We start from the raw sequence: 22,508 nt of genomic DNA, 5'->3' as shown, positions 1-22,508 counted from the left end.
TGGAATTTATTCGGCTCAACCATCGAAAATTATCACTTTGATGAATTTTGCTTTTAATGTAAAAGGATTTTCGAGTCGGTTTTACCCTGTATATTGCAAGGTAACAATTATTTTCTACAATGAACTATAAAATCGATGTCTAAATCTATTAAATCTATAAAAAAATCAATTTCCAAAAATCAAGATAACCTATATTAATGATTGCTTCATATAATTAAGCATCAAACATATAGTTTTTCTAACTTATTAAATTAATTTAGATGCTGGATAACAGCCGCTTCTAGTCGGTCCTTTAATTATAATGCATAAGTATATTTCATTAAAAATGTATTGCGTAGCAACCAAAACAAAATACTTTTCTGAATTCTTTAAAAACATCTTACATTGAATGTTTAGCTTTTAAGTTATAAATATCCCCGAACAGCACTATTCTGTAAAATAAATGTAGAATTAATAACGGCGGCACTGTCCCATATTAAAATGCCGTAAGAGAGAACGCTATGAAAATAACTAAAATTTACGAGTCGAGCTGTATTAAGGTCCATTAATTGTCTAACTTTTTTAATCGCAAAGACGTCTGAGCCGAGTTTACTTACGAGTGTTGAAAGACTGAGACTGAGATGATTCCACTGAAGTTTCTTATAGAAAGAAATGCACAAGGAAACCAAAATAAGTAAGTAAGCCAAAATTTTGACTTTTTTCTCTTAGTTTTCTTTTCATTTTAGACGAAAATTCGAAAAACGAAGGCTCCACTATTTACTATAATCAAATCATAATTCAATTCTGAATTATATTTATACATCTCCGTATTATTCTATTTTATGTCTATAGTGCAATGGGTATCACTAAGCAAAGCCATTGTCAGTATTTGCGAAACGCATTGTGAAACGCATGCGAGTCGAATATAAACGTAAATAATGATATTTATATGTTGTAAATATTCTTAGCATATGACATTCATAGCGAATAGGTAAAACTACACTTTTCTCTTTATTCCTTTCTCCCGCTTCACCTTCCTATAATCATTTCAATTCCAGCCCGTTTTCCAGTACACATAAAAACACTTCGCTTCTCGAGAAATCATCCACTCAAATGTCCTTCATAATAATGATGACTTTACTAACTCCTCCTTCGCAATACAATCTATTCTTCTCTGAAATGCGCTCCCCCTCCATATTAGGATTATTAAGAATCATTGCGCATTTAAAAAATAGGTTCGAAAGCTTTTACTTGACATCGCTGACGGAATCATCATGATAATTGAAGTAATTATTATTTATCACATTTATAAATAGCATATGTGGATATATATTTATATATACATATATGTGTGCATGTATATACAGGTATAATATTATATTTGTATCATTATTAGTGTAGTAGTCATTAGTACAAATTCAAACATATTAGTGGTGTTTTATTATAGTCGTCATAATTTTTAATATAATTTTTTTCTTTCCATTTTATTTTATATACTTATTAAACCTACCTTATGTATAAGAAGTATTTAAATAAATAAATAAATAAAGAGGTTTATTAGTTTTACTGTGCTTACAGTTAAACTATTAATTGATAAGTTTTATCTTGACGGCCTGTCAGGGATTCACAGTGACGTCTAGTCCATAGTAATGGCAAGACTCTTAAGCCGTGTTTTAATTACAATAACGATCCTGCTAGTTTTATCACAGAAATGGTAATCATATGCTTTTATTGACATGTTATAATTGCCGTCCTAGACTTAGTTTTAATTTACACATTTAGCGGTATTTTACTACACCTGCGGTTATTATCATATGACAAAAGACGGTTAACGACTATATACAGGATGATTGGTTAAGTGTGTAAAAAGTCGTAAAGGGATTAACATATTATTTATTTTCTATTAATAAATGTTTCGATAGGTTGTGCAATACCCTGAGAGGGGCTGGTTTTTATTGGGCGTATATCGGTTAAAAAGAAAAAGATAGACTACGGGGTAACAGCTTATCTCTGCTTTTGCAGCTGAGATGGAGCCTCGAAAAAAAAGTAGTGTCATGTATTTAATTATGTTTCTCTACCTACTTTCAACGACTAAGAGGGATTGCACTGTTGTGATGTGAATAGACGAGGCTATGGGAAATGGCATTCTCCATAGCTGAGCCGCAGACGAGGATATTTATCTCTCACCTAGACGTAACTTCACGTGAGAGGCAGTGTTCCTTTGCCATATAGTGATAAAGGCAAAAATATTTTCGTGGTTTTAGTTGATCTCTGGTATAACAGGGTTCTTGTTCTATTAAGCATTTACACAAATATTTATCTTATAGTATATGGAGAAAAGTTTCAAAAAATTTCAAAAGAAGGTTTAAAAAGAATTATTAATTTTATTCGACTTTACATATCGATGTCTAATGTGCAAACCCAGCGCTACCGGGAGTATAGAATCTATAAATTAATCAAGGCAGTCACGGATGAGTTCGTCAAGGGAAAGAGATCGCTCTTAACGAGAACCGAACTTTTCTTAATCACGATCCCGGCGGAAGCTTAACGGGCCGCCTAATAAACGATATAAAAGTATTCTTGACTAAATATCTCTTATATATATTTTTACAACATAACCTTCGGTCTTTATTATTTGTCCCATTTGCAATTACCAACTACAGACGTAATAACTAAAAGACATTGAAATACTTTCATTACATAGTGCAAATAAATTCAAAGAGGTTTCATGTCAATCAGACTGATTTTTCTGCACTAGTAACTGTTTGATAGTGAAGCGTAAAATCGACAAGCAAATAACGACACTATGTCTTTCGAACTGTTTTCTTAAGAGAACTATAAAAACCAATCAGAAATGTAAGTAATAAATTATGTTTTAATAGGTTTTATTCTCTCCGTTGTCTGTTTATTAATTATTTTAATCTTTAGGATTTTAAAGTTATTATTATTATCTGTTGCTATGTTCGTATATTGATACTATATACAATGCAGCTTTTTATCAACAACCTAATAGCTAAGTTAAGGTCATATGTATGTAATATTTATTATTAGTCTGTGAGCTTTACTAAAATTACAAAATATAGGAGCATACTTATTTATTGTCTGTATGTATTACACTGAAATTGTTACATACGAACATTTCTGTTTTAGTATAATAGTTTTATAGTAAAGATTATTTCATATAAATTATAACCCTACCAACATATGTTGGTAATGGTTGATATAATGGCTTATAGGCATTGCTGCAAAGGTAATGAGCTTCGGTAGTGCAGTAGACAGCGCGTAAGTTTCATACTCAGCAGTCGGACAATACGCATTAAAATAAAAAAAATTAAAGATCTCTACCACTATGGTAAAAGGTTATAAGAGGTTCTTTAAAAAAAAGTATACAGGTGGGTGTTAATTAATTACGTATAAAAGAATTACAGTGTATATACACATGTACACACACATACTCACACACACATGTGTGTGTGTGTGTGTGTGTGTGTGTGTGTCTGTGTATAAGAGAAAAAACGTTAATAAATATGTATGTAATCAATTTAATTAATAGCTTGTAAATTAATATATAATATTATAATAGTTTATCTACGTAGGTACAGTCGCGGCAAATATATCAGCCTCTTAATAAACGCAAACACTATGCGTTACGTTTGAAGGATCAAAGCGGAACTCACGTGCACTTAACCGCCGCCGTAGCTGTAAAATAAATGGGCTGTGACATGACATTACATGTGGGATGTTGTGCTTTAAAAACCAGAGTAGCAACAGTTTTTTTTTGCTTCGGTGTTTTATTTATTTATTTGGGACGATCAACAGAGAATCAATATAAAATATGCATAAGTTTTCATGAATACATAACCGCTATATTTTAATTGCATATTTAATAAGAGATTTACACTGAATTTGTAAGAAAGAAAAGATAATAAACGCATTGACGCAAAGTGGCGTTGGACAAGATGTCCATTGAAATACAACGACAAAATATGTACTCTAGAAGCGATAACATGGAAAGGCCCAATAGATAGATGAAATCACTCAAGAAATATTTGGTGCAACGAAATTATAACAATAGCGGAAAAAAATAAAGAAGGTAAACGAAGATTAGTGAAGTTTGGTCTCAACCGAAGGGACGAGTTTCAATGACAGAGAAATAAATTATGGTAATTTTCAGGAAAATATTTTTATGTATTTGAAAGTTAAAATAACATATGGCAAAACGAGCATTTATCATTATTTCCCATACAATGCAGAAAATAAATTTTCCTTACAAAGTGCGGCTAGAGGCACTCCCCCTCGTGAGTACATCGGTTACGAGTAGGCCCTGTCCGTACTATTTGCGCAGTAAATTTCAATCGACATTTAATAAATGCACAAAATTTTTCCCGGCTGAGTGCACTTTGTAGACTTTTAGGTAGTTATTACATTTATAACATATTCGGTTTTTTAAAGAAATATATGCTATTGTAATATTATATTATTATCACTGTTTCCGCTTCCAATATACTATATTTTTTAAATGATTAGAAGCGGCTTGCATACAGCATGTTCCGTTCAACGTTACTTATTGTTTAGGCCTCCCCTAAAGATATCTATGTGGGGACATACCTTAATCACCTCACTTGGCAGGCGGGTTGGCAATCGCGTTATGGTATTACAGTACGCAGAAGACGCTGCTACCCATCCTCTGCAAATGTGTTTATTAGCAGTGGCGATCCTATATAATTAACGCACAAAGTGTTAATCGAACCCGAGATCACGGAAACTGAACCCGCGATCTATGACCGCAAGTCTTAGTCATCAACCGCTGGGCTACCACTGCTCAATTATTAACAATTAATACCGAATCCGTGCATCTTGTTGTCCGATGGAGAAGTCAGAGAGAAGATTGAGAGGGTCAAAGACATTATCAGTAATGGTAACTAACATAAAGGAGTCTGTCTACTTACAGTGACTGTAATAGGAACTTCAAGCAATTAAAGAAGTATGATACGCTCTTCTTTATATTTTGTATGATAATGTATGAAACGGTCAATGACGTCACCGCCAACACCGTAGCTTGTCATGTACATAGCCGGATGAAACGTGGAAGAAATTGCGACCATATTATTAACATTGCATGGACGAAAGACGTCATAATGTGAGTCATGGTGACTTGTACCGTACCGTACCGTACTGTGTATGGATATGTTACCACGTATTGAAGAAGTCTACAGCTCCGCGCATAGCCTATCGGACTGCCAAGTTAAAGTGGTAGTGGGCAGATGATGTATGAGGTAGAACTGAAGACCACTGGGGTGTTAAGGAGTGGAGAGTAAGGACCGGAAAGCGCAGTATATGACGTTCGCCCTTAAGGTAGACAGATTACTCATGGCCTTCGGAAGACGCTAGATGCAAGCCACTTCAAAAAATGAGAGAGACCTAAATTCAGCATAGGATATCCTATAGCTGAAATTATGATAATGATCATAATAATAGGCAGCCGTCGAGTTTCGCACATTCTACTTTCGAGCAATTCTCTTTTTCATGCTTTACATTTAATGATTTTGGTGGTAGTGGTATGAATACTTCAACTGCATTTGGTTTAAGCGCTATTCGAGAGCGCACAATCCGGTATGAGGAGCCAAATAAATTAGCGGAGGAGTCGCAAACTGCCACCACACCGCGCGCGGCTCCGACGGATTTCGACTGATGCAAGTTTAATTCGCGACACACATGGCTCTCACGAACGTGCAACAGGAAGAATGTTTTAAATATATATTGATAGATAGATGATAAATACAGTAATAACAGGGTATAACAGCTTTAAAAGAGTGAATATATAGCTCAGTATTTGACAAGTACTTTATGGTACATAAAGTTTTAGAAATAATAAATAACGTTATAATAATACTCTTTTTTATTCTCAAACATGCTTTGAATTGGTGAATGTGGAGGTTATATGCTGTCAGTTAATGTATGGTACACTCTATCCAAAAATCAACGATTTTAGAAATACATAACGTTGGGATAATATAGTAAGAAAAATCGTTTTCAAAATACAGATTACCACATATTAAAATAAATAATGTTTATTATCTGTCCCTGCAGACTTTGTTCTTCTAGACGTTTTTACATGTATTGTTTTCAGTGTGATCACTATATACAAAGTGATTGGAAATAAATATAAATCACTAAATTTTTTTTTGATTTTTGCTAACAAATGTGCTATACATTCATTCACCCATTTAAATCTTTTACATCTATAAAGAATCTTTCTGTATATGAGTACGGCGAACATTTGATAGTAACGGCTTGTTTACGGTTATCTCCTTCAGTATTTCTTCTCGTGCTTTAGTACTGTAGCGAAATAATCGCAGTTGTCAAAATGCTTTCGTTTATCTGTCAATCCATCGGTCTACGCATGCGCAAAATGTAAGGGCGCGCGGCGTATGATTTGTAGGCGGTTGTCAAACCGCGTCTCACGCCGACAAATATTATGAAATATAATAATAGTGAACGGCGTCAAGTGACATATGTGTTGTTGTTTGTGAATTTGTATTAAACCTTTAGTGCTGTGATGGTATATGGAATTAAAGACTATATTATATCAATTTTAAATCAATGTTTAATGCGTACAAATGAGTGGTGAAACTTTTATGTAAAAAATATTTCATTCGCATGACAAATAATTTATTACGGCGTTGGTGTATCACAAGTTAGAGGCGGATGACTTTTAAATAAACTGTGTCTATCTTTCATCCAAGCGTTTTTATTTTTGTGCTCCAGCTCGCTAGGTGTTGTCTCTACCATTTCCTACCTAACCTGTTAAAAATCCACCACAACACTATATCTACAGATATGTATGTGCATAGGCGACATCCCGTGATTTTTACGTAATACTGTTTCACGATAGATACGGCATGGCCTTTAATAATGTTTCAAAAGACCTACTGCCAGTAGTGAATTTAGGTCGTACCGTGTTGACATGTCTTTTTTGAAAACCTATCTGGATGTTGTTTAAATTTAATTTCAATTCGTATTTCTTTTAACAGCCTTTTTTTTACTGTTCTATTATATTAAAAACCGTTTTAAAATTGCCGTAATTATGTAACGGAGCTGAAGGAATATACCATCACAAAATGATTAACGCAGAGGTGGTGATTCTTCATAGCACCGCATTGTAACATCTGTACGTTATAACAAGGGATATGTATCACTGGCATCAATATCGTGCTCTAAATTCTTCTCCTTCTTTTATATTGTGCTATGATAATTTGTCTTTTTTTAAACTGTTGAAAAATTAAAAATTTGTTACAACAGATTTTTATACCTATCTTCTTAAATATTGAATTTGGTAAGCGGCTCGGCCTTATTTCTAACTTTTGTATTGTTCTATCTACAGATCTGCCATATTTGAATTAATTAAGTTAGTCTAAATAATTAACTCATAATAGCGAGTATTAAAATTCAAAATCTGTTAAGTAGTTACAACAATGTTAGAATATTTAAACATCCGGTTTACCAATCAAATATACCGCTCGTTGTACTTCGCACCCGTATGTCGTTTTAACGTTTCAACCATTAACGCCAGTATATTATCAAGAAGAAGAGGATTCTCCTATTAAGTTCTAGTGATCGAAAAGAGTTTTCCCGTTAGGAAGATATATCGATGTAAAAATTTTGTTACATACACATCTTTAGGCAATGTCAAGTGTTGAATTATAAAAGTTAATTTCAATTCTGTGTGTGTGTGAGTGCCAACTGATGTCACACTTTAAGCAAAGACGAAGCTATCGTCTTGTTAACAGACGACGACGGTCTTCTACTATGGCTAAAGTGTAACAGGACTAATGCGTCGCGACTGGATATGGAACAGTCATGGGATTTATTTCAAACAACAGTCTTTTAATTTTATTAGTATTAGCAACTTGACTCTACAAAAAGAAAAAGACTCCATGAAAATGGCGATAAAATATGAAAGTTCAAGTGTAACAGCTACACTAACATTACTTTTATACCACATATATTCGGTAAAACGGAATATTTTTTTAAATAATTAAGGCATGTTCTGTAAACTAGAAATTAAACCCATCGCCAGTAGCGCTGAAAGGTTCTTGAATGACAACCACGGGTCGGAGGGTGGGACATATGTAGCCCTCTCCACTAGGTGGGTCGACGACATAGTTATAATCGCGGGAATTCGCTCGATGCGGGCAGCGCAGGACCGGTCATCGTAATAGCCCAGTGCTAGAAGAACAACTGAGACTTTCGATTGAAGCTTACGAATTCTATTTCCGGGATCCAATCTTATATATTTACATTTTGTACATTAAATATAATAGGATATTGGATTGCCACTACTCACAAATGAGTTTCCAAAGAACAGGCAGCAGCGTCCCCTGCGTGCTATGATATCACACTGCGATCGCCAACCTGACTGCCGAGCATGGCGATTATCGTATATACTCCCATAGATATCTTTGGCGAAGCCTTATGTCTTGCAGTGGACTTCTAGGGGTTAAAACGATTATGGTAATTCTTACACGAAAAGAACCAAAAGAAATGTACTTTTTTATATGCAACGCTATGTAAATGTAGCCGTTGAAAAAGTTTATTTTTATTATTAAAAGGATGCTATTTGTGAACGGCTGATTCTCGCTACGAACATTCATCACGGGCGATAGCGCGCCGTCACGACAGCTCTGTTTGCATATATACGCTCGCGCTGAACAAATTTCCAACACATTGTATTGAATACAACTGCGCAATTTTTAATGTTTTTATACAATGTACTATACGCGTTTACCAGGTAGAGATGAGTTTTACTCCCGTGCCTGATTTCGTTCCTATTTCGATGGCGATGAAAATAAATTGTAGCAAAAAAGTTAGAAAATAACAGCCAGGTTTGTTCGAGGTGGTATTTATTACACATATGCAGAGATTATTTACAATCGCAGCGAATATATCACCGACGCCATCCGAATTCAAATCAGAGCACGAATTTCATTTCTATCGCGCAAGAATAATTTAATTAAAAAGTATTCTGGCCGTATTGGCCAGTGATAAGGAGGGTTCTCTCGTGAACGCACAGTACAATTAACATTTTTGCTTTATAAGAAGGACTTGAAAATGAACCTTTAGTTATATATCCAGATTCAGAATCTACATTATCGCACTCGACCGACTATTTATGTTTAAGTTTTGTCACTACTCTAAAAGAGACAATGACTCACTATTTAAGTATAATGTGTAACGTTGGAAGTCACTTATTTTCAAAATTTTTGTTAGCTCTTTCTTTGCAACTTGAATAAGTCTGTATCAAACCTACGATGTACTATTGGAAACTGCAGTTCCATTAGGAACTAGGAAGCTTAGCTTAATAGCTATGCTTCCTGCAAGCTAACACATACAGATAGATGTTTCTACTCGTAGACAGTAAAATTAATTTTTTTTGTTGTGTTTCTTTGAAACTATCAAGGGAAAAGTTAAACTATTTAAATAAAAATACCTAAAAAATAACTCGACATATGAGAAGCAAGATAAAATAAATTTACGATAAAATTGAAATATTTTCAGAATCAATAGATTTATGTTCAATTACTTACTTTTTAGCACATAAAAATGAACATGTGTTTAAACAGTAGTTGCTGAATTAATTATATGATCTTTAATACTTATGCATTAAATACCTTCAGTTTAGTATTAAACCTTAATGTAAAATGAAAAACATATTTACACAGTTTTATGTCTATTGAGTGTGGAATGCTTGCCCAAAATAAATCTAAAACCGTTAAAATAATAAAGCCTAAGCAAAAAAGGCGATCATAGGAGTAAAGGGAAGAATTCAAAGAAATCATGTCCGAAAGCAAAGGATTTTATCTCGGAAAATGAAGGTATCTCTAGAACCACGTACGCAAAGAGTGGTTACAGAAAAATGTTGTTGATAACGCATGAAAAAATTTTTACGACCGTGCAATATTTACAAACAGAATGACTGTATTTATACTGAAAGCTCTAAAGAAGTTTTCCAATTAGTCAACAGAGTACAACGTGGGTGATTAACCGACTTTAGTAATGGTTTGATGAAATGTTAGCAATGAAGGAGTGATTGAACCATATTTTTGTGAAAAAGTAGCAAAACATGAGCACAAGTGCATAAAGATACCATTCTTGAGAAGTTAGTTAGGCACCTTAACAACAGTTTCAGTAACCAAGTAAGGTCCTTTCAGCAAGACTATCGTCGAGTCATAAAGTTCGATCCACCCAATCTCGGTTCTTTATCAGAGCTGAAGACTTGCCGTCATCCAGTCCTGTTGTTAATTCACTGTATTATGATTTATGGCCATTTTCGAGAGTAAGGCTTGCTCTAAACGTCATAATAATTTGGAGTCCCTAAAACAGTGCGTGCTGCTATTAATAACTGGCCTCAAGATTTAAAAGAATATTTTGCAGCCAATGGAGACCACTTCGAATAAACTATTTTGATGGTTTTATATTAGAGTATTATAAACAGCATACTGTTATAGTAAAAAATGTACACGTACAATAAAAAAAATCTTTGTAACAATATTTACGGCAAGACTAAGTATATGCATATAAGGTTAATGCCCATAGGTGTACAAGCTTTTAAAGAGTGAATGTATAGCTCATTTGTTGTTAATTAATATATAATACGCCACATTCAAAAATAAGAGTTTTAAAAATGACACACAGAGTAAACAGCGCTTTGAAAAATTCCGATCACTGCATATTTAAATGTCATAACTCTAAAAAATAGGTTTTAGTGATAATAAATAACGTAATTATAATATACTCGTAGCAGTAAATAGCATTTTCAAAATCCAGATTGCACATATTTGCACATATTAAAATGTATAATTATTTACTATCTGATATTAGACTTTGTACTGCCGGAAGTTAATGGCTTGACGCATTCGCTAAGAAATATACATGGTGATTGGAATTAGGTATATAAGCTTAGTTTTTTTTTCGACAAATGAGCTATAAAATCACACTTTTAAAGTTTTTACAACCGTAAACTATCACCTTGTATATACACATAAAAATAAAATAAAAAAGCCTTTTGCAGTTCACAATTTTACTCGTACTAAATAATTTTCAGTTAATTTATCGTCCTTATACTAAGTTGTTTTAAGTTACTAGTAGTTTATATCACATATTTATATATATATTTAACAATTACAATTACAATAAACACCTTATCCTTAGACAAATTTCTCTTCTAATTTTTCCCTCTTTTCTTCGCTATTTTCATCCATTCTAAACCAGCCTCTTTTTTGAGGTCGTCTTCCCATCGTTTCAATTGTATATAAACAAAAGCGTTTTAATCGTAAATTATTTCTTAATTGTTTATAATTACGTATAAATCGAAATAAATAACTTAAGCAATAATAACAGGTGTCGTTAATAATACGTGCAGACGAAGTAGGAGTCTTTTGCAGGTTAGTCGAGAAGACAATAACCCAATGTCCTGTTAGCAAACACTACATTATCAAGTACCACAAGTGAATATAAATCGTATCGTGTTAAAAATTAGACATGTTTTCCAACGTCGTGTAGCGTATCTTGTGTAATTGGATAAAATGACACGAATTAAGGCGAAGAAGGTCAATAAGTGCAAAGGAAATTAAAGGTATAGGAACGAGGCAGGCGCTGTATAAATGCAGTATAGGCATTGCACCGTGGGGTGCTTACCGTCGGGCATCGCCACCCTCTGAAATTCAGTCCCAGCGCGGTTGCCAACAGGGGCGAACGCGTCCTTCGTAGAACACCGTAGTGTTCTTATTTAAATCTTTTTTCTAATTTTAAAATTAGTGACATTTGAGAAGCACACGACAGCATTCGAGACTGGAAAAGGTGAGATTAATTAGTAATAGAAAGCCTATTTAATAATTTTGCGATGGATTTTTTTCTTACCGGTCCTGATGGAAATATTAAAGTTTAAATTTATACGTATGAAGCGTTCGGGCACTGTTTAAATGTTGCGTGGTACAAAACCCTCTTAATCCTCCCCCATCATTATGCGCTTAGCATCGCTTCGGAGACTTAATCTGACATTCATTCCGATTTAGTCCTCTTTTAATATGAATCGAGCACTTGAAAACATTTTAAATATTTGCTAAGCACTCTGCGTTTTAAATGGTAAATAAAAATTTGATAATTTTGTTTTGTATACGAACATATTCCGCACTTAAAATAATAATTTATTCTTTACTCGTTTTTGCGATATTAATAAATTTTAATGTCACCAAAAAACATTTTATTTTTAATGAAATCATCGATAATCGTCTAAGATTATATCTATTTTGTTTTATCGTCTTTAAATATTTTTAAAACATTTTATGATTACGGTTCAATTACACCTATTTATCTCCAGACATCCTACGGCTGAATTCATGATAAATATTTAATTAGAGAAAATATCGCTATCTTTGTCGAAGACGTATAATGTATGATAATAAATTATTGATGCGAGAATAATTAATGTGACTGTAAAGGCCGGTCGTTAAATCTGAATCAAAGCTTTTTACAAAAGATAATCTCTTTTATTTATGACTGGCAATGAAATTTAGACGGTATAACAATGAGAATGTTCTAGTAAAATGGTGGGAATATTCTGCTGTCAGAAAAAGGAAATCTAGATAGGGAAGTTCTTGTGTTCACAACTTTTTTCGTTCAGATTAGAGTAATGTACTCTTCTTATCGTTTACAGTTGAATCGTCTTACTTTTTAATACAATCTACAGAGTGTCCCATAAATCAACGTCAAACCGGAATTGAGCAATAAGTCAAACAAAAGAAATTATAAAAGAAATATTTTATGTAAAAAGTAAATTAATTTTATGCCGTATAAGGTTCTCTCTATTTCTATAATTATTCACAGAAATAGAGAGAACGTTTGTTATAGTTATCTGTTACCTATTTTATTATACTATCGAAGTAACTATTCTTGTAAAGAACAAACGGTTGAAGATGATTTTTAATTGACCGCATCAAAATAAAGCAATAGTTTATTGAAATAACTTTCTATGGATAGCTACTAACTGCCATATAATCCGATTTCGCCTTGACGTTGATATAGGGGAAACATTTATAAATATAAACATTTTATACACTAATATGCCATGAACATATATATTATTTTTGTGTGTATGTTTTTGTATTTATACCTTATCAAACATTTACTCAGCTGCCATATTTAAATATATTTCAAAGATCAGGATTCGATTTCAAAGAAAAAATTAAAGGACACAATCGCAAAATTTTCTGACAGGGTTTATAGCGCGCATATTCAACTTCAAATTATTTCATCTGTCTTTACAAATGGTCGTACACATCCCGACATATTGTTGATTTAGTTAATATTTCAATAAGTAAATATTGCGATATAAAGTAAATAGTTAAATATGAAATAAATGTTTTAATAATAATACGTGGACGATGCGCTAAAATAACCTTTATCATGTTTCGCACAAGGGGACATAATAGCGTGTCCACCTATATAGAAATAAAAATTCCCCGTAGGTGCGCAGACAACGACTGCGCCTCGGGGGAAATAAAACTCCAAAGTTGTTCACAAAGGAAAATTTCACAATTTTACGTAAAAATTTTGTTTATTTTTACATTTACCTTAAATGCTTGTTGAAAGACATTATAGTTCTACAGTTTAATAACCAAAATATGAAAGGTTGTGAGAGAGATCATTTCAAATATATCTAAAAATTGTAGTAAAGATATTGAGTTTTACAAATATAGATGTACTATGACTTACTCTGGTTTCCAATAGATTTTATTTTTACAGTTTTTTTTTCAAAATAAATGAAAATTTAGTTTTGATCCATAGAGACAGTATTAGAGAGAGCTCTGATTAAGGAATGTATATTACATACAGATTCTTCCAGCTATGGAGTTATGAAGATGTGTTTTTAATTGCAGCATTCGTAAAAAATATTAAAATTTACGGGTCAACATCCAATTAGTTCACTTCTCTCGATTATCTCATACTTTGTAGATACAATGAAAATGCCCAATGTTCTTAAACATTAGCGGTATCTTATGTATTTTTCTGACCCGAAGTGAATTTTTAAACGTATATATATTTGTATATTTAAGATGATGGAGAAGGTTTTTATGTTGGCATGTGCTATACGAAAATAAACAAAATATTATAATTACATTTAATTAATTAAAAACATATTAGCAACACCGTATTTTTAATTGAAAATATATTCCATAACTTAAACGTTAAATAAGTTCATTGAATTGTTTAATAAGAGTATTAAATCTTTCCATCTCTTAATTTCGGTATTTGTGTGATATAAAAGTGCTTTCTATATTAAGCTAACGCTTCATTCTGTGGTACTCGACTAGACGGGCTTTGATAATTATTAATAATATTATTTACTTGTAATATCCAAACGAAAATATGCATCTGTCAACATATGTAAATGTTTGTATACATGTTTCCCTTAGCAGTTACGAACTCTACGTCAATTTTGATACAATTTTGTAGTCTCGGTGGAATATCTCGCTGTACATTTTATTTTTATGATAGTTGCTGTATAAAATTGACTTTTATAAAGACAATATATTCCATTTAGAAAACTATTGCCATGAACACAGAAATAGCTTTGAAGCACATATTTTATTTTCACTGGCGAGTCAAAATTCAGTGAATCTTTCTGAGCATCGACTTTTAACCTAATAATAATAAATAAATAACTTTGCTACTACATCTGTAAATAATCGCAATTCTGTAGGTTATTAAAAAAACATTTATATAACATAGTTTTTATTTTTTTTTAATGAAAAGGCCGTTAAAAGTAACAAACAATATTCATGACAAATATGGAAATATGTAGGCAGAGATCCCAAGAGACCATAAAGCTTCACGTTTTAATTAATTAGGTCTCCCTTTCCCCTCGTACAAACAAAAATACAGCGAAAATAACGGATTCTTGCAGAAATATTCGTCCGTGTGTGAGTGATTGGAGAAATACCAGGCGAATATAAAAGCGAGGATCTCAATAATGATTACGTTTCGCATTGTGTGAACTGTATTGAGAGCTAGCTTGTGTTATTGAGCATTCTGATAATTTCTCTGCTTTTGTTGTTTCGGGTGAATTGTTTTTACATCAATAATAGTTAACTACGTGGCTTACATTATGTGATGATACTATATATATATATATATATATATATATATATATATATACTTAATCTACTAGTCTATGTCCGGTTACTTTTGTTCATCTACGAATCAACTCACCACCGATTCAATTTCGTAGAAAAATTCAAAGCATCACCCTTTCCATGGCCTTTTGGCGGCTGTAAAATTGCCAATGAGGCTCAGAATGTTAGAATGTTACAATAAATAGGTTTTGCAATAAAATATATAACACAAGCAAAATAATTTTGGATGCAGCGTTGCTATTCTAACTGAAAAACAGAAATGCCTACGAATTATTGCTAGGCGACAGAAATAGGTGGCCGACCCGACCCCCAACGCCTGTAGCAAAAGGGACCTGCGTGTAAACGTTACCTAAATTTATTGAAATACTTCATGATTTATAAAGTAGAACTGTACTATTTGGGTAAAATTAAGAATTTATAACTGTACCATAACGTTAAATATAGTTAATGATAATGTCACTGACGTTTATAGTAGATTTTAACTCGTGTCACATTTCGAAGATTTTCTGCATAATATCTAAACTAAGTGTAAAAATAAACAAAATATATATAATTAAAAAAAGACATTGTGAATGATAAATTAAATAAAAACTGTAAAATGTTACTATGGCTTTTTATTACTTTTCAGATGTGCACTTAAACTAGGTCATAAGTTATGAATATTAATTCATTAAACTAAAATATTACAGAGGTTTGTTAACTTTTAAAAAGTATGAAGCTATTTTAACAAAATTTAAAAAAAAGTTCTAGAGAATATTTCGTCGTCAATTTTTATTTCACTTTTTCACCGTAGCAAAGTTTTTTAGGCGAGGTTGATTTTATCGGCTCTAAAAAAAGATTATTACAAAAGTTTGTAATTTGCTTGGAGTTCAGAACTGTATAGATAAATTTATGAATTAAATTTGTTACCAAAAATAATGTAACGTTACTGCTGTCTCTTCTATAAATTTCACAAACTTCCGACCAAAAATATTTTACTTTCAAATTTATTAACTCGAATATTTTTCAGTACGTGTTTTATTTATTTTATTAAATATCGAGTAACTAAGATATTTTTAATATTTTAAGTTATAATATTTTCATTCTGTTTTTTGCTTAATTGAATTAATTCAAAAATATTCATTGCTATGCGCGTCATAATTCATAAGAGTGCGTTAGATATTATATCAATAAGTGTGGATGATATTTATAGCAGAACATCAGATAATAATAAATTTAGTAAAATTGCATCTACGGCCTCATAATCTCACCACATTATGGCTCATATATTTAACTTTATTAAAATGATGTATATTGAACAGTAGCTATCGCGTTTCTAGCGTTCAAAGAGCTGGGCATGCGCCAAACGGGCCGGACTTACTAATGAATAGACTACCCAATTATGGCGCCGCGTGAGTTAGTTAAACTGCAGCATGCCTCTGCTATCCTGGTACTTCTGGAATATTAGCAAATTTAAATAAAAGCTCCGCAGAGAGGAATTTTGTTGTTTGTTCATTTTTTTTGTCCGTTCTTTGTGAATAAATAATCTATTCTGCATCAAATAAAATAGTCGGCATATAAACGATTTTTTTAGACTCAATTTTATCCTATATTGGGTTATTGTGTACTCGTATCTATATAACCATAGTGATAAAAGATTTAGATTTAAAATTATAATAAAACCAGAAATTTTATTGGCACGGCTTGACATATCGTTTACTAACGAGTGTAGTAACTCTGTTTTAGATTTCTGTGCAGGTTGTCTATGTTCTTTGAGTTTGTGCAAGTGTCATCACCCAAAACATCATTTAATCAGGCATAGGACGTATTTAATTTTAATAAATAATGTAAATTCCGTAAGTAGTTATAAAGAATTGCAGAGGCTCAAGGTCACCCAGAGAGCATTAGACAGAGTTTCCTTGCGACATTGAATCAGAAATGAGGAGATTCGCAAAAGAATCAAGGTCACCGACGTAGCTCCAAGAATTGCTCGCTTGCAGTGGCAGTGTAAGTGATGAACGTTAGGACTGAAAGGTTCTCGAATTGCGACCGCGAGCCTATTTAACCTCTTCAATCTACTTAACCTAAGCTACGAGACACTAGGTGGACCGGCAACGTAGTAAAGTTTGGAGGAAGTTGTTGGATGCGGATGGCGCAGGACTGGTCAACGTGGCAATCTTTGGGGGATGGCTATGCTTTACAGCACACGTCTGTCGGCTGAAAAGAAGAATAAAGAATTTAAAGCACCTTTAACATTCCAAACTTTCCATGAACGTAATTATATTCATCGTAGAGACCTGAACTATTCAACGTAATTTTTTAATTTTTTTGTATCCGCTTGTATAATTAACTTGCTGATATTATAGCAAGTTCCTAGTATATTTTTTCCGATAGTTTCATAAATTCTCAAGTTCCTCTAGGTTGCATTTAATACAAGAGATATTATTATAAATAAGTGGAAACATCAGTGATTTTAAGTAGTATAATGAAACAAGTTAGCTAAATCATAGCATTAAAAATGACTCTACGCGGGTAGGCATGTGTATAGCGTGCATGCACGGTAGCGCAAGCTGCTGCAGCCGCTGCAAGCCGGTCGTGCCGTTTTAATGAGCAAGAGTAAGTGCGCTTTGTTTTTGTATCCTTTGTTCTGGGTTATGCAATTATGCTCGCCGAGTGCGTACCGACAACTGCTCCCTTTTACTTTCAAAAACTTCTCCCCGGTTCTGTTTTTTAATATTGATTTTGATTTATAACGTAATAAATCATATTTACGGTATTACGTAACAAATCATAATTTACGGTTTGAAATGTAACATGTAAGTAAGATCTTAGTAGTACAATGGGTTCGAGTTGTTACAATAAATTTAGTTTTATTGGCTAACAAACAATTTTAAGCGTAATACCAAAAACCAACCTTTTAAAATGACTACAATATTAAGAACCTTCAAAAATCTACTCCATAGGTAAAATACTATATTATGAGGTACTTACTTACTGAACATAGGTTGTTTATTTAATTATTGTTATAAAGGTCGTCAGATAGTCCACGAAAGTGAACATCTGCTCTCCTCGTGAAGTATTACTGGTGTTTCAGAAATTATAGGTTACCATAAACAGAGAAAGAACAAGTCAATTATTGCTGACGTGGAAAATATATTAATCATTTGGCTGGGCTGTAGCTGGCTGGGGTTACGTTATTAAGCTTTCTGTTGTCTACACCTGATGATGACGAGGTCTATTGTGGGTGTAAATAAACCACTTACTATGAACTCGCTCAGTCACTATCAGTTGTAGCTCACATAATAAGTTATTCGATTTTCGCGAATATTACTCATGAGATAAAATAAATTTTCCAAGGATTATATGACGGTAAACTTTAATATTTATATTCGAGAACTTTTATGAAAAGTCGCTGCATGTGGGCAGTGCAATGTGACCGATATTCGTGGCGATCTTTGGTGAGCCTATGCAATGCACAATTTTCATGTGGTTTGTAGTACCATAGCTACGGGTAGGACAGGGTGGTTGTACGTACGCAAGTCATAGTCATTCTGAGGTGTCTTGAAGTTATTGACGTCAGTCCGATTTAAGCAAAATGAGCATACGCTGTCATAAGATCTTGCACTATATTCGGTTAAGTATGGGTTAATCTACAAAGTGGACAGATCTTGTTAAAGGCGTCGGAAGACTGGATTGCAGACCTAGGCCCACCCTATCCAGACCTATGTCCAGCGGTGGAGGTCCTAAAGCTGAACTACTAGAAACGTCTGGAATATAGAAATAAAGTGAATTGGTAGCGATATACCCACTTAAAAATTTGTTTTATTTCATGTGAATGAAAGAGTTGAAAAAATTTAATGAAAAAAGTTTAAAAAGAGTGAATTTATAATGATTATGCAATATTTACCAAAAACTAGAAGAAGACAAAAAGATCGTTTGTTAACTTGAGTTTGAAAAGCAAAAAAGTCCTTGACTTCGATGGAGATATAGGTGAAGACAAACTTGTTCGTTTTTTTTGGTAAATTCATACTCTACACTACACAATATTTAATTGTTAATAATGTTTATAGACATTATTTTATGTTCTCAAAAATGATGTACAATAAAAAATAGATCTATGCAATGTAAACGCGTTCAATGAAAAAAAATGTGAATTTTAAGGCTTTTCGCGCATAGTTAGTTGTGCAAGACGTTTACAACGATCTTCTTGTAATGAAGTCAGACGTTATGCCTGAATTTGCTTTACAAAACGTCACTAAGCGGATCTAATATTTTCAGCTCGAAATTATTTCACAGCTATTAAATATTTGGGTAAATTACAGCGATACAATCTCGGCTACCGATGTTTATCTGCCGACCCACGTCAGGACCCCAGATTAATGTCACGGTACAGCTGCAGAACAACTACGAGTTTGTATTGTATCAAGCCACATGTGTTTTACATTAAATTAATTAGGATAACCTATTGAAGTTGATTATATAAACACTCAATTTTTTTTTGTAGGCCTTAAAAGCCGTACCACAATATTTTTTCATATCTTTGATACTTATAGGAAGTGATGATTAAGACATAGACAGTGGTAATATCAGTTTAGGCGTTGTGTTAGGTTCAAAAATTCATTGTAAATACCAGAAAACAAAACAAGTTTTGTATACGTATGACTTGACTTCGCTCAGTTAACCTTTGTTAATCTTTAAACCAATCTCATGTAATATTTAGAAAGCTTCCGTTGCTAGATTTAAAAAAATTGTCATAGAACATTTGTATGCAAAGAGTTTCTACATGCCTTTTGAACGATGTATGCCTCACGGCTGTTTCTATGTTTATTAAATATTTTTCGCCTGTTCTTCTCAGCTCTAAGGTATAATAATCAGTTGACTCAACTTTACGTTAACATGAGGTTCGAATCCGCCAAATCATCATATATTGTCGTCGTCTTAGCTCATAGACGCCAACTGCAATGTACGGGCATCCCTCAAAATATCCTCGCTTAGCAGGCAGGCAGGCGATTTGCAGTGTAGTATTATGGTACGCAAAGGACGCTGCTGCCTATCCTTTGGAATCTCTTTTGTGTGCATTGACAATCTAATATAATTAATGCATAAAGTTTGAATTATATATGAGACAATCTTTTGAGAATCGAACCCGGGATCAACAATGGGGAAATGTACCACTACTCATGTATATGTAATTAATATAAAACAATACGTAACAAAAGGGTTTAGTTCAACTAATTCACGGAACACTTAGTACAATTGCACATATAGTCTCTTTTTAGATCAGATTAGACAAATCCATCAAATTATTTAGGTTGCCTCGTTATATCAAAGATTTTTAAAATTAAATATATTTATTATTCTTGTATTTATATTATCGCAGGAAAACCGATCCGTTTTAGTTTATTAGTCATACATAATATGTCGGTTAATCGGCGAGTCTTTTAATTTATGTTAAAACGAATAATAAACTATAGCACAAAATTCAATTACTTATTATGTATCTAAATATTTATATATAAAAGCGTGTTGTTGTTAAGCAAAGCTAAGCAACAATTTACAAGTTAAGAAAATATTTCTCAAGAATGCATAATCGCACACACAAAATATTAATATAGTCTGCATTCATTTTATTTGTATATACCTGTAGTTATATAAGTGATCCATTTACCAATTGACCTGGATATACCACGGCTTTAGCAAGCTATATTCCACGCAATTAATCTTGTGCAATGCGTAGCTATTTCTAATTACTATTACAATGTAAATTAAACTATTCTAATAGTTATTTCAATTGATGTATTTTTAAATACAAACTTTATTTTCTCTGTTACACTTTGTACTGCCAAAAGTTATTGGCCTATACTGACCGAATCCCTATAAAAATATTACTGTAATATTTAATGGAATCAGGCGTTACTTCGCGGAAGTTCATCCTAAGTAAGAAAAGGACCAATGTTTAGCCACTTCCGCAGATGCAGTGGTAGTCGTGCAATGAAATGCACCGCCCGCCAGCTCACTGATAAATGCGCATGCGGCAAACAATGCGAATCACACAACCGCCACCACCAAATCACTCAACACGTGTTTCACCCCTCCACGGGGAATCTTCAGGAACTATGTTACACCGATTAGTGCCAAACACAGAGTGATTCTAGAGTGCACGACTACCACTGCATGTGCGGAAGTGGCTAAACATTGGTCTTTTTCTTAATTACTGTAATATCTTTTAGAGTGACCACTTTATTTATTGATTAAGTTTCATATGAATAAATGAAATATATGATTGGTAGCTGCTGACCGATGCAGTTGTTAAATGGTAATATAATATATATTGAAATATAAAAAGAAATATTGTATGAACTGTCAAATGTCTGAAGTTCAAAGCGAATTGCAAACGCGCGAAGTCCATCGCGAACTGCCTACATTTGATACTTCTCTTTTTTTTTTCTTTACTAGTCTTTATATTTTCTGAAATTTTAGTAGTTTCAGGATGAATTATAAGTTATAAGAAGTATTACATTATAAAATAGTTAACCCTACGAATATATAAATTTTACAAAAATATAATGTGTATGTATGTCTGCTAAAAATAATATTTTAAATACAGTAAATACAAAGGTGGAGTATATTTTTACATAGCAACGATTATCAGTCGAAGCAAAGGATTAAAAAAAGCATCACAATTTATTTTTCAAAGCTTTGTAAAAAACCTATTGTGCGCCAGTCGGGCCCTGATTAAACGACCTGAATAATACGGTCACTTCTACCTTTGCGCGGAATAGCTACAGGCCGGACGGGCGTCTCCTACCCTCGCATGTGCTTTCTATTTACGTGTACGTCAGTAGCATTTGAAACAATAAAAATCTTTATCCTTGATGCCTATTGTACAAATATACATACATGTACACACGAACACTTCGTTCACCTATTCTATCAAATACGATATTAACTGACTAATTGGTCTTTTAGCCGCACTTTTGTAAGTTAAAGGGATAAATGATTGTGATGGCCGTAAACAATCATAAATAATTTTTCAAATGTGTTTACACGTGGCAACTTTTTCAACAGTTGGCTTCCGAGAAGTAGTAGCTCAAAAGTAGGAGACTGAGACTTGCGATCGTAAGTCTTGGGTTTGATTCCCGGGATTTTTTTAAACTAACTTTAAAGCTCTTACACTTGTTTCCAATTACCCTGTAGACAGTAACAGAGCGTTAATCAGTTGTAATTCAATATTGATACCTTGGCAACATTACCATGATATTGGAAGTCTCTTGAGTCGACATTTTACGACTGAAATAATAATAATGATGACCGTTATGGAAGATTTAGATCTTTCGCATGAGTTCTTTTTTTTCT

At 33.0% G+C, this 22,508-nt stretch overlaps 1 protein-coding gene across 1 annotated transcript in view; it reads left to right on the top strand.

The window, feature by feature from the left end:
- Positions 1-11,719: 11,719 nt before the first annotated feature.
- LOC137924131 (uncharacterized protein CG3556) overlaps positions 11,720-22,508 on the top strand; it is an 83,967-nt gene continuing 73,178 nt past the window's right edge. Inside the window, exon 1 of the mRNA XM_068767470.1 lies at positions 11,720-11,838. The gene's annotated coding sequence lies outside the window, so the exon portion shown is untranslated. The remainder of the gene's footprint in view (positions 11,839-22,508) is intronic.

Source organism: Battus philenor, unplaced genomic scaffold (assembly GCF_028537555.1).
Source record: "Battus philenor isolate CCGP_79_NKW_IND1 unplaced genomic scaffold, ilBatPhil1.0.hap1 SCAF_23, whole genome shotgun sequence".
In the NCBI taxonomy this organism is placed as follows: Eukaryota; Metazoa; Arthropoda; class Insecta; order Lepidoptera; family Papilionidae; genus Battus; species Battus philenor.
This window is presented reverse-complemented; position numbering and strand designations above follow the sequence as displayed.